Source organism: Argentina silus (genome assembly GCF_951799395.1).
Source record: "Argentina silus genome assembly, chromosome: X".
Lineage (NCBI taxonomy): Eukaryota > Metazoa > Chordata > Actinopteri > Argentiniformes > Argentinidae > Argentina > Argentina silus.
In genome coordinates this window covers 28,487,360-28,500,427 of record NC_139653.1, presented here as the reverse complement: position 1 = coordinate 28,500,427, position 13,068 = coordinate 28,487,360, and positions in this window count along the sequence as shown.

Sequence of the window (13,068 nt, the reverse complement as noted above, 5' to 3'; positions counted from 1 at the left end):
GCCAGGCATCACCGGGAGAGCACAGAGGAAGTCCATCCGCCTTACCCCAGACAGTGTGGGAACACACGGCCCCTATTCATAGAGCGAACGCCAGCAACCTCCCCACCACCACCGCCCCCTCCACACAGGAACCACCATCTAGACAGGCACAATCCTTTAGATCTGCTCTCTGGCTAAGAGGGAAAAGTCCTATGTGGATGGATGATTGCTTGCTCTGGCCTGACTGGTCGGGGTGAACTGGAGATAGCTTCTCTGAGTTTGAGAGGGGGTTTTACATTGAATGTGTCAGCGCCTGCAACTCACTGATATGCCGCAGAATCAGGGGCTGCTATCAATATCTACGACCAACGTTAAAGCATCTCTGGGTAATTACAAATCGCAGAACTGGCTTCAAAATTAGCAATTATCAAATGTCAACTTTATCAAGTCGGGTACATTTCTTCATTAACAAACAAAATGTAGCCTAATTGGGACAAAAGAGAACTAATTATCCATATATTACTAACATGACAATTACAGAATGATACATTTGGTTCAAGACAGTAAAAGTAAGTTCACTTCTCTAAACTACTTCAGGGACTCTTACCTTTGGGGAGTTTTGGTTGTTGCTTAGAAATGCCTTGAGAGAGGCAGCGCCAACCTGAGGAGGCCAAAGAGACACATCTAGATCAGAGAAATGGACACAAAGTGTTTTTGTCCTTTTTTTGGTCGTACCGTCATCTTTTGGCAAGTGTCTTTGGGCCTTAGCAAAGCACTATATACATGTAATTATTGTATTATTGTATTATTATTATTATTATTATTATTATTATTATTATTATTATTATTAGGGGTCTTAGGTTTTTATTATTATTGTTAAGATACCGTCGCTCAATTTCCCTATGAGATGCTTCATGCTAGAGATGTGAAAATTGTCAGTATGATAGGAAGTGGTTACCACTACCCCCATTGGCCTATTGAGGGCACTATAACAAGTGATTGACATTTTGAAAGGCCATATTTCCCACACCCCATGACCTAGAGTCACCAAATTTGATACATAGGTCCCTCTCATCATGATGAATAGAAAACCCTCCAGGGTCCGGCATGATGTGAAAACCACCTAAAACACTAACACTTTTATAGTTATTGACCTATCTGCACCTATGCATGTATGTAGCATTAATGGACTGCGGTGGATTGAGGTGCATCAATGGACTGAGGTGGTCTAACATATAAATGCCTATAAATCAAAGATGGTTGCTGCTATCAGTGGGCAGTCCATTCGTTTTTATAGGGTTTTGATAGCAATAGTGAAGATGGACAGGAAAGGGAGTCGAGAGACGTGCATAGCATGAGCTGGGATTAGAACCCATGCAGTTACAATATTATGTGGTATGCCACCAAGACAAAACAGCAGTAGCCTCTTCGTAGGATTTACTAGCAATTCTAGTGCAAGTCAATGGGGTCTAAAATCATTACTCATTCTCACACATTCTCCCCAGATGGTGTTAATTGCTGCTTATTATTATTATTATTATTATTATTTATTATTATTAATAATAATAATAATAATAATAATACATACTACTTCACTGACAGCCGGTTTCCACTTAAGCATAACACAATGCATAAAGAAACACACAAAATAGGCCTTTGCCTTTTTTCCTTTTATCTAGGAGGTTACATCACACAGAAAAACTGAGAGGCCCAGAGACAGAGAGAACAATCAAGTGAAAATGAGTAGTGCTTGGAGCGCAGAACAGTGAGAGGGATGTAAAAGCAGAAGGAGTAAAAAAAAACAAAAAACAGTACAGGCTCATGAATAATAAAGAGACTGTGAATCAACCTGCATTCAGACTCCCACATCGTTGCTTACAGATACCCATTAGAATCAGAATCAGAATCAGAATCAGAATCAGAATCAGAATCAGAATTCTTTTATTTGGCCAAGTATATTTGCACATACAGGAAATTGACTTGATGAGGTTGGTGCATGGACATAAAAAACAAATAGTAAATATTGACAAGAAATTTACAAAATAGCAAAGTATTAACAAAATAGCAATAACAAATTTACAAATTTACAAAAAAGAGCAGCAGAACAATTCATCTTGTATGCTGTGTGAGACTAAATGGCAATGAGTGTTGCACTATGAACGTTGGCGGAACCAAAAGACGGCGCTCAGAGGTATGATTAGCCTGAAGGCATATTTAATAATAATAATGAGGGAAAGGGGTTGGGGAGAGAAAGAGGGGGTAATCTGATAGAGTGGTCGTGGGTCGGTCCAGGGTTCGGCAGGCAGGCGGGTAGTCAGATGAGCGGAGGGTCGGCAGGCAAGCGGGTAGTCAGACGAGCGGAGGTTCAGCAGGCAGGGAGGTCAGAGACAGGGAATGGGGGCTAGGTCCGTGGAAGGGGTCGGCGAGGGGGGAAACACCAGGGAGGACGAGGAATCTGAGGGAGACACAATGACACACGGTGAAAACACAAACAAACACTGGGGACTCGGAGGAGAATAGTCTAGGCTAGAACGTAGGTGAAGCTCGAAGGGTTACCATGGGACACAATACGATCTGGCACTGGAGTCAAGATCAGGCAGGGTTTATGTAGGGTGTAGATTGGGGATGGGTCGCAGGTGTGCTGATTGGCGATCAGGTCCAGGTGCGCTGTTGACTGGGGAGACGCTCCAGTGATGACCGCCGCGGCCTTGAGGTGGTGCCAGTCGGTTGGGAGGGGGAACCGTAACAGTACCCTACAGGAGACACCGGGCGACTGTCCTGGAGCGTCGGGGTGGGAACGGTAGAAATCGGACAGCAGGGTGGGGTCAGCAAAGTGGGAGGCTGGAACCCAGCTCCGGTCCTCAGGTCCGTAGCCATCCCAGTCGACCAGGTACTGGAATCCGCGACCCCTGCGGCGGACCGCCAGGACCTCCCTCATGGTCCACACGGGGTCGCCGTCATCCAGCACTCTGGGCGGAGTGGGAGACAGGGGGCTGGAGACTGCAGGCTTGAGTTGGGACACATGGAATACTGGGTGAATGGACATGGAGTTTGAGAGGGTGAGATGTACCGTGGAGGGGTTGATGATTCGGTCTATGGGGAAGGGGCCCACGTAGCGTGGGGCGAGCGTCCGGGAGGTGGAGGGGAGGTTGAGGTCCCTGGCCCGTAGCCAAACCTGTTGCCCGGGGCGGTAGGTGGGGGCGGGTCTGCGTCTGCGGTTGGCGGCGCGTCTGGACCGCTCAGTGGCTCTCTCCAAAGCAGACCGAGCGGTCCTCCAGACCCGCCGACACTGGCAGAGGTGGGCCCTGGTGGACGGGACCCCAACCTCTATCTCCTGACTGGGGAGCATGGGGGGTTGGTAACCCAGGGAACACTCGAAGGGAGACATTCCGGTGGTGTTGCTGGTCATGGTGTTGTGTGCGTACTCCACCCAGGGCAGGTGTCGACTCCAGGAGGTAGGATGACGGGAGGAGACGCAACGGAGAGCCCTCTCCAGGCACTGATTGGCCCGCTCTGCCTGGCCATTGGTCTGGGGGTGGTACCCGGAGGAGAGGCTGACCGTGGCCCCAATGCCCTTGCAGAAGGCCTGCCACACCCGGGAAGTGAATTGGGGACCACGGTCAGACACGATGTCCTGGGGAATGCCATGGAGACGGACGACGTGGAGCACCAGGAGGTCAGCGGTCTCGGCAGAGGAGGGGAGTTTGGGGAGAGCGATGAAGTGGGTGGACTTTGAAAACCAGTCCACGATGGTAAGGACCAGTCCACGGTGTTACCCTGGGAGGCAGGCAGACTGGTTACAAAGTCCAGGGCTATGTGGGACCAAGGGCGGCTAGGGATAGGGAGGGGCTGTAGTAGTCCAGCATGGGATTAGTGGGACGCCTTACTCCGGGCGCGGATGGTGCATGCAGCCACATACTTCCGAGTGTCCGTCTCCATGGCGGGCCACCAGAATCGCCTCCGGATGAAAGCCAGTGTGCGACCCCCTCCTGGGTGTCACGCGAATTTGCTCCCATGCCCCCATTCCAGGACTTGAGAGCGGGCTGACGGGGGGACGAAGACCCGTCCGGGGGGTCCGCCTCCAGGGCTGGGGTGAGTTCGCTGGGCCGCCCGGACCACGGAGTCAATGGCCCAGGTGACTACGCCAACCACTCGGGAGGGGGGAAGGATGGTACCGGGGGTTGACGGAGCCACCTCCTCCGGGGCCAGACGGGAGAATGCGTCGGCCTTGGTGTTCATGGAGCCTGGCTTATAGGTGATGGAGAACTCAAATTGAGTAAAGAAGAGGGCCCAGCGTGCCTGGCGGGAGTTGAGTCTCTTGGCCGACCGGATGTAGGTTAGATTTTTGTGGTCGGACCATACCACAAAAGGCTGCTGGGCCCCCTCGAGCCAGTGTCTCCATGAACACCAAGGCCGCATACACCGCCAGCAACTCCCGGTTGCCCACGTCATAGTTCCTCTCCGCTGGAGTCAGCCGCTGGGAGAAGTACGCACAGGGGTGGAGTCTCTGGTCCTCCACGGACACCTGGGATAGGACGGCCCCGAGGCCGGTGTCGGAAGCATCCACCTCCACGAAGAACTGACGGGTGGGGTCGGGGTGAATGAGCACCGGGGCCACCGTGAACAGACTCGAGAAGAAGGGTCGAGAAGGCGGCCTCCGCCTCCGTGGTCCAGGAGTACGGGCGGAGGGTGGAAGTGAGGGCGGTCAGTGGAGTGGCCACCTGGCTGAAACCCCGGATAAACCGCCGGTAAAATCCTGTGAAGCCCAGGAAGCGTCGTAGTTGCAGACGGTTCAGGGGTTGAGGCCACTCCTCCACCGCCTGGATCTTCCTCCCATCCGCCCGCAGGTGGCCCCTCTCCACGATGTGACCCAAGTACTCCACAGAGGCGGCGTGGAACTGGCACTTCTCGGCCTTCACAAAGAGTCTGTTCTCCAGGAGTTGTTGGAGAACCAGCTGGATGTGCTGCTGGTGTCCCCCCTCTGTTCTAGAGAACACCAGGATATCATCTAGGTAAACTACCACAAAGACGTTCAGCATGTCACGCAGCACGTCATTCACCAAGGCCTGGAAGACGGCCGGGGCATTAGTGAGCCCGAAAGGCATCACTAAATATTCAAAGTGCCCCAGGTGGGTGTTAAAGGCCATCTTCCATTCGTCCCCCTCCTTTATGCGCACCAGATGGTATGCACTCCGGAGGTCCAGCTTGGTGAAGACGGCCGCGTGACGAAGGGGCTCGAAAGTCGAGCTCAGGAGAGGGAGGGGATATTTATTCCTAATGGTGATGGCGTTGATGCCGCGGTAGTTGATGCAGGGCCGGAGGTCTCCTCCTTTCTTCTTTATGAAGAAGAACCCCGCTGCCACCGGGGAGGAGGAGGGCCGGATAATGCCCGAGGCCAGGGACTCGGAGATGTACTCCTGCATGGCTTGTTTTTCCTGGGAGGGAGAGGTAGTAGAGCCGACCGGACGGGAGGGCGGAGCCGGGAACGAGGTCGACAGCACAGTCGTAGGGGCGGTGAGGGGGAAGGGAGGGGGCACGTTCCTTGCTGAAGACCTCGGCTAGGTGGTGGTAGGTGGGAGGCACCCCGGACAAGTCTGGGGCCGGAGCGACCGGTCTGGGAGGTCCAGGTGGCGAGGGAGCGGAGCGGAGGCAGTTGGCGTGACACCCCACGCTCCACCCCAGGATCCTCCCAGTGGTCCAGCAAATGTGGGGGTTGTGCCTCTCTAGCCAAGGTCGACCTAACACAAGGGGCGCCATGGACGCAGGGATGACGAGGAGCCGGAGAGTTTCCTGGTGGTTCCCCGATAGGGTGAGGGTGAGGGAGATGGTGCTGGGGTTATGGTGCCCAGGAGTCAACCGTCCAGGGCCTGAGCCCGAATTGGGGTATCCAAGGTGAGCAGGGGAATTCCGGCCTCTTTTGCCAGGGTGGCGTCGATGAGGCTGTCGTAGGCCCCAGAATCCAGGAGGGCACCCAGGCTGTGAGACTCATGGCCCCAGGAGAGGGAGGTGGGAATGAGGCGAGTTTGCGAGGTACCAGCGTGGGTGAAGGAGGTATGGCTTACCAGGACCTCTCTCTGGTAAGCCACGTCTCTTACCTTGGGGGGGGTCGAGGACGAGTTGGGCAGGCCCGGATGTAGTGCCCTGTCTAGCCGCAGTAGAGGCAACGCTGATCCCGGAACCGTTGCTCGCATTCCGCTGCGGACAGACGGTATCTGCCCACCTGCATCGGCTCTTCCTCTGGGCTGGTGTCGGCTGCTCTGTGGCCAGAGGCGGTCCGGACAGGAGGTGTGGAGGTTGGAATTCGGAGAGGACTGGGATGGGGGCTGGAGAAAGGACGCCCGAGGGAGGGAGGCAGTCGTCCATATCCAACGCAAGGATCACTAGTTCCTGATGCGACGAGGGACGATTCTTGAGGAGCCAGTCCTTGATATGATCCGCAAGGCCCCGCTTGTACGCGCTGAGGAGCGCCTTTTCTCCCCAGCCTCTCTCAGCAGCGAGAGTGCGGAACTCTCGGTGTATAATCCGCCACCGACCGGTTTCCCTGCCGGAAGACGTGGAGGCGCGCAGCTACGTCAGTGCCCTCCTGGGGGTGATCGAACAAAAAGCGGAATTCCGTCTTGAACCCCTCACAATCCGCAGCCAAGGCGGGGTTGCTGCCCAGGGCCGCCACGGCCCACTTCAATGCCCGGCCGGTCAGGAGGGTGATAATATACGCCACCTTGTCCCCTCCAGAGCGAAACCTGCTGGGCTGATATAAGAAGGCGAGCTCACACTGAGCCAGGAAACCGCGGCAGAGGTCGAACTCGCCTCCATAGGGACAAGGTGACGTGAGGTGAGGCTTTCGGAAAACGAGGGGGGGGGTTGGGGTACTGGGTCCAGGGGCTAACCTCGGGTCGGGAGGTGACGGGGCTGGTGTGGTGGTTTGGGAGGGTCTGGAAGGCTGAAGCTCGAGTTGCCGGAGGCGATTATCCATCGAACGGAAGGCGGCGTAGAGTTGGTCTGTGACCCGGTTAAGCTGGGCGCCGTGCTGCTGGACAAGGGCGAGCAAGGGATGGTCGATGGCCGCTGCCCCGGCGCCCTCCTCACCCGGGTTCCGTGAGCCGTCTGGTTCCGTCATTTTGGTGGTCAGATCGTTCTGTTGCACTATGAACGTCGGCGGAACCAAAAGACGGCGCTCAGAGGTATGATTAGCCTGAAGGCATATTTAATAATAATAATGAGGGAAAGGGGTTGGGGAGAGAAGGAGGAGGTAATCCGATAGAGTGGTCATGGGTCGGTCCAGGGTTCAGCAGGCAGGCGGGTAGTCAGACGAGCGGAGGGTTCGGCAGGCAGGCGGGGAAACAGACGAGCAGGGGTTCGGCAGGCAGGCGGGTAGTCAGACGAGCGGAGGGTTCGGCAGGCAGGCGGGGAAACAGACGAGCAGGGGTTCGGCAGGCAGGCGGGTAGTCAGACGAGCGGAGGGTTCGGCAGGCAGGCGGGTAGTCAGAGGAGCGGAGGGTCGGCAGGCAAGCGGGTAGTCAGACGAGCGGAGGTTCAGCAGGCAGGGAGGTCAGAGACAGGGAATGGGGGCTAGGTCCGTGGAAGGGGTCGGCGAGGGGGGAAACACCAGGGAGGACGAGGAATCTGAGGGAGACACAATGACACACGGTGAAAACACAAACAAACACTGGGGACTCGGAGGAGAATAGTCTAGGCTAGAACGTAGGTGAAGCTCAACGGGTTACCGTGGGACACAGTACGATCTGGCCGTAACAGCTGAAAGCCGGGCACATGTACAGCAGAGTCCGGTGTCGATTCCATGAGCCACGATTCCGTGAAACACAAAACAGAAGAGAGGGAAAAGTCTCTATTTGTCCTGATAAGATGACGCAATTCGTCCATTTTGTTGCACAGTGCGCTGACATTTGAGAGGAGTATTCCCGGTAGAGGCGAGCGTAATCCTCTCTCCCTGAAGCGCACTAAAGCCCCGGCGCGTTTCCTTCGTCGCACTGCTTGGCCAAGGGCCAGAGCACCTTTGACCAGAATGTCCAGTAAATCCACGGATGAGGCGAGAAAGTTGGGACATAAATCAAATGGTGTTGAGTCCCTGATGATAAGCATCTCGTCCCTCGTGAAAATAAACTTAGTGGAATCACAATTAACGGAATTAAAGACTAGAAACAAACAAAGAAGTACGCACCAACACACCAGGCCTATATTCAAGCAGCACATATTGTCGCTAGCTCATCTAACTTCTAGGCTATATCTCTCTCAATCTAACAAACACTTATAAGCAATAATCATGCAGTGTAGAGTGTAGCAATGTGGATGCCAACCCCTGCCCCCCCCCCCCCCCCACCCACATACTACTTACAGTGTTAGCCATCATATTGCAGTTGATGGACAGCTCCCTGCACCAAACAGCAGTCCTGTCAGCTTCTCAGAGCACACAGAGTACCTACAATCACAAATCCCAGACGTGAGCTTTGTAACAAAACATTTAAGTGCCTGTGAGGCTCCAGTTTGGTCAGGTAATCTTGAGGAAGGATGGTGGAGAGCATTAGTGTCCAGGAGAGGCCATGTTGAAGATACATGTAGGGTCCTGGGAGCCTTGTCCTAGGAACTGAGAAGGGCTGAAGGAGGATTCATACCCCACCCCCACAGGGCACAGTGGCCTCCTGCTGCCTGCGATCTTCCAACCATCCCCCCTAGGAGCATGGTAAACTCGTTCAGCTCACCCCCACGCCACAGTGAGGTCAGCGAAGCCCTCACTCGTGTGTTCGCGCGCACACACACACACACACACACACACACACACACAGAGGTTTATGGCATTATCTACAATGAAATTGTTCCAGATGCTAATTAGGTCAAGATTTGATTCTGAAGAAAATGTTTGATATATCATGGCCAGACCCATTAGCTCCCACTCAAGTATTGTCAATCAATCAAGACCTCAATCATCAGTGGCTGCTACCATTAATGGACATTTGCAACACCAACTAGCCTAATAGACACAATGACATTGAAAAAAATACTACTAGGCCTATCTTTTTCTGTATAAGCACCACAGTTGATCTTCAATCTAAAACTATTGTGTGTTTCTGATGCTTAGGGTACTTAGTCAGAGACATTCAGAAAGTGAGCTTAAGTGCCTGTCCCTGTCTCCCTTCACACCTCCTAGTAAATATTATTGGCACAAAGTTACAGTATCATTACTATATTGGATGAGTGTGCCAGGCGTTGTTGTCATGATGTTGTTAAAGGCCTTCTGAGCTTGTAGAGTGCCTGCTTTTGTCGCCAGTACTTGTTGAGGACCCCAGGAAGCCCACAAAGTGGACAGCTGGTGAGCCTAGCCGGGTTGGAGAGGGATGCTCCACTCAGTACACTCAGAGAAAAGGGCAGTGCCGCCCACATCCCAGCCCACAATAGCCCCCTGTGGCCCCCTGGCAGCACTCCACATAAAGGGCTTTTGTCCAACATGGGAGAGCCTATACAGGAACCAGAGAAGGTTCAAAGTAGCTGAAAGTCTCCCTCTCACTCTCATTCTCTACTCTGTCTGATGAGAATGAAAAATAAGAGGGCACTTAAAGCAAGGTAGTCAAGGAATGACAAAACCGCCATTATCCTAGTGGAAAGGTGGTGATCCTCTGTGGCTCAGTTGGTAGAGCATGACACTGAAACACTAAGATTGTGGGATCGATTCCAGCTGGGACAAAAACATATGCACTCACTGTACTGTAATTCGTAACCAAATTTTTTGTACATATGATCCTGGCTGGAATCAAACCCACAACCTTAACATGTATGTATGTATAATAATAATATTATATTATAGGTAGGCTATCATATAACAACTGTAAAGATAATGCCAGGCTAGGTTTTGACAACACCACAAATTACTTAATTAATCAATCAAATCTTAAAGTAACTCTCAAGCTATGTACACACTGGGGGCAACGTGAAGCTACAAAACCTGTAGTCATTCATTGTCAATGGAAGTTGCCGACTTGACAAGACTTTGAGCAATACGAGACTTTGAGCAATATGAGACTTTGAGCAATACGAGACTTTGAGCAATACGAGACTTTGAGCAATACAAGACTTTGAGCAATACGAGACTTTGAGCAATATGAGACTTTGAGCAATATGAGACTTTGAGCGATACAAGACTTTGAGCTATCCGACCTTTTGGCGAAATCGTTGTGGCTGTCAGCGCGACTAGATGCTGAGGTATATTTTTCTTCAAACCTGGTCTATTTTTTCCAAATAGCCTGCGACAGGGCTAGGCGGTTAACCAATCGGTGGACAGAGAAAGTTACGTCTCCTAAAGATTCCTGAATGGTATACAACCATCAAATAGATTGATGTGTGTACATCTAGTGAGGCCTAACCCTAAGAAGAGAGTGTGAAATCTGTAGCCCTCAAATATTGATAGGGCAGGTCAGGAATTTGGGAGCTTCTTGAGCAGAAACAATATGAAGGTGAGAACAGCATAGACTACTACAGCGTTTCCCAACCGCTGTGCCGCGGCACACTAGTGTGCCGTGAGAGATCGTTGGGTGTGCCGTGAGAAATTATCCAATTTCACTTTTTTTTTATTAACATTTATTAATTATTATCTGCAAATAATATACCATTGTCAAGTGTCTGTGCTGTAATATAGTGACTGGCAGAGTAATGTAATATTCATCCGGGTGGCAGCAGGTAGCTAATTGCCTCGTTCCTTCTTAGAGACAAGAGAATTAGTGACGCATGCGACAGGTCGTGGTGACAGTGATGGAGAAGTTTTTAAAAAGGAAAAATGCAAACTCCGAACTGGGCCCTGGACAAGATTCTGACCCAGGTGAAGGCCCTAGTATGAGTGGTGGTAAAAAGAAAGCAAAGACGGTGAGCTCGAGGCAATACAGCGAAAGCTATCTTTCGTTCGGATTTACTTTCACCGGGGATGAGACAACACCGACTCCATTATGCTTGGTGTGTGGCGAGAAGCTGTCCAACAGCGCCATGGTGCCAAGCAAGCTTAAAGCCATCTCCAAACGAAACACCCGTCGCTTCAAAACAAGCCGATGGACTATTTTGTTCGCCTGCGTGAAAACAGAGAAACAGGCAACTTTTATGAGAAAAACCACAAAGGTAAATGAGAAAGCCCTCAAAGCTAGTTACCTAGTTGCTGAACTCGTAGCTAAATCAAAAAAGTCCCACTCTGTGGCAGAGACATTAATACTACCTGCCTGCAAAGCCATTGTCAACGAGATGCTCGGCCCTGACGCGGTTAAAGACATAGCTAAAGTCCCGCTCTCAGATAACACAATTGCCAGGCGTATTGATGACATGTCTACAGACATAGAAAGTCATCTTTTGGGAAAGATACGCATCAGTAGGAAATTTGCGTTGCAACTTGATGAGTCTACGGATATTAGTGGACATTCTCAGCTCTTGGCCAATGTGCGTTTTGTGGATGGAGATGCCATTAGAGACTAATATTGTAATTATATATACTGTATCAGGCTACAGAGTGTCATTTTGTAACATTTTTGGTTGGTGGTGTGCCGCAAGATTCTTCCAATGTAAAAAATGTGCCGTGGCTCAAAAAAGGTTGAAAAACACTGGACTACTATACTGTAGCCTAGCACTAATACACTATGGCAGGCATGATTAGTTTAAAGTCCTTTCACATTCAAACCCCACCTCCAAATAACCCCAAACTCAAAACTGACCCCTGACCTAGAATCTGTGGTTCTGGACAAGCATCAGCCTGACACGGCACAGACAGAGAACAATGCTGATGTTGGGGGTGGGTAAGTGGACTGACTAGATGAGGCATACTCGACACTCTAAACTGTGACCCCCTCCATCTGTCACCAACCCCATTATCCCTCCACCCCCATTTGGACAACAAGGTCACACGCTGTTATGCCTGAATTTGACTATATATGGGCAAAGGACTGTGATTTAACCTAGTTACTGAACATACAGGCATATGGGGTTGGGCATTCGAAATTATTTTACTGTTCGATATTATTCCATATTAACGCAGAATATGGTCGTGTTGCGCATGGGCAGTTAGGTCCATCTACTGGTTATTGCAGTTAAACATTATAGGAGGCCATATACACCAGATTTATCGATTTTTGAGTAGGGATTTTTCCTGAGTGATTAGGAGTCCACGTACGAGTGCTCATGAGTTCATGTTCATACCCCTACTGCATATACTAAATAATTAATGGAAAATAGATAAATTAATGAGATGAGCGTGTATAGTGTACAGTGTTATAGTGTAGCCTACATTTAGCTGTGCCTTTGTAGCATGTATGAAATGTAGCAGCCTGCTTATCTGTGTATATATTGAGTGAAGTTCGACAAAATATAATTGTATTGTATATGTAATAGTCTATGCTCTAAAAGCTATAAGATTCCCGTTCCTATTTGTATTGCTCTAAAAGCAATCAGATTCCTCCTATGTCTCCTGACGTTTTCCTGGCCTGTTTTGTCCCATGGTGGTACCTGTCGTGGTTATATGTTGTGTTTTACACATGCGCACTGTTCACCCCAGTCTTGCTCCCTTTTTTGCTCTATCGGAGACGACATTGGCCGGTAATTTGTATAGCTCCGCCCCTTGTGTAAATATCATGAGCATGTCTAAAGTGCCATCCAAGTTCTTCACCAGCTCTAGGAAATTATATGAAACGTTTTCTCTGGAAACATTCCCGCTTTAAGTGCTGTATTGACTTTGAATATACTGATGATGTGTTCGCTAGCGCGAGTGACGTCAACATTAGTATATGATGAATGTTAAGAATGTAAAATAGCGGCTAGCTAATGTTTTTCTATACACTTTCGTTTTACATATGAACAGGGCTGGACCTGAATCATTTGATTGACCACTCACCACTGTACCTTCTGTGTTTTATTCTATATTGCCAGGTGTGGCGAGTCTTGTTGTTGCAGGACCAAAATCAAAGGGCTACTGTTGGTGCCATGACACTTTCGACATCCTGGATCAGCGGATTGCCGCTGGTGCAACAACTTTCCAGTTGCCAGTCATCTTTCAGTGTGGTACTCAGAGTATGACATACTTGACGTTGTGAGCAAAGATAGTAGCAGCCA